The following is a 1,027-nucleotide window of genomic DNA, read 5'->3' on the forward strand; positions in this document are numbered from 1 at the left end:
TTTTTTAAAGATCATTATTTTGTTTATTTGGTGTAACAGAATATGTTGACCTGCTTTAATGTTCAAAAAACACATTATTTTTCAAATACTGTACATTATTGTAAATCCTCTATGCCCCGCCTCTAAACACGTCGTTTTCAACAAAGTCCCCTCCTTTGACAAGCGCAGTCTGCTCTGATTGGCCAGCTGACCCAGTGCATTGTGATTGGCCGAACACCACAAGCACGCGTCAGAAATGTAACGTGTAACACCCGTTTGCACCAATAAGAATTTTGAGTTATTATTTGTGTTGTTGTTTTTCCAAATTTTTCGTAAGTGCAACTATGGATGTTATTTGGACCAGTTAGGTTCGACTATGGAGCCTGTAAATAATGTAAATAAAGGCTAAAGCAAATACAGTATTCAGTGTTTTCTTTTTATATGTATACACCAGCTGGTTATTTACTATGAGAAATGGCCAATGTTGAAGGAGAGAAAAAAATATATATATACAGTTGTATAACAAAAAAAAAAGTATACCGGTATCACAGTGTACAAATGTCAGGTTGTACAACAAATACAAAACTCTACGGGTGCACCTCGTAAACACACTAAATATATCTACAAGTATGTAAGATCAGTTTGGTAATTCTTACCCATACATGAAATTTGTAACTCACAAAAATCACAATGTAAATCAATTAAGTTTCACAAGTCAATAAAGACCCAATCCAATGAAATCTCGGTTTCTTCCACAGTCAAATTTTGTCAAATCAGATAGTTCCTTTCTTTAGTCTCTTTAAATAAAAAAAAATCAGTTTGTTTTCTTTTCCAACGGTCAGTGGGAAAAAAAACAGTTAAACGTTAAATCTGCTCCACGTAGTTGGGCATAAAAAAAATAGGTCCCTTAGACAGTCCAGGAAGAAAATTTCCCCGTACTTTCAACCGTGAAGATGGAAAAAATAAAATAACTATAACAAGTAAGCTGAGATCCCACCTCGTATAGCAGAAAACCGTAGTTTCACGATGAGAAGCTTATTCAGTCTAC

This window comes from Sinocyclocheilus rhinocerous, unplaced genomic scaffold (genome assembly GCF_001515625.1).
Source record: "Sinocyclocheilus rhinocerous isolate Xijiao unplaced genomic scaffold, SAMN03320098_v1.1 scaffold1622, whole genome shotgun sequence".
NCBI lineage: Eukaryota > Metazoa > Chordata > Actinopteri > Cypriniformes > Cyprinidae > Sinocyclocheilus > Sinocyclocheilus rhinocerous.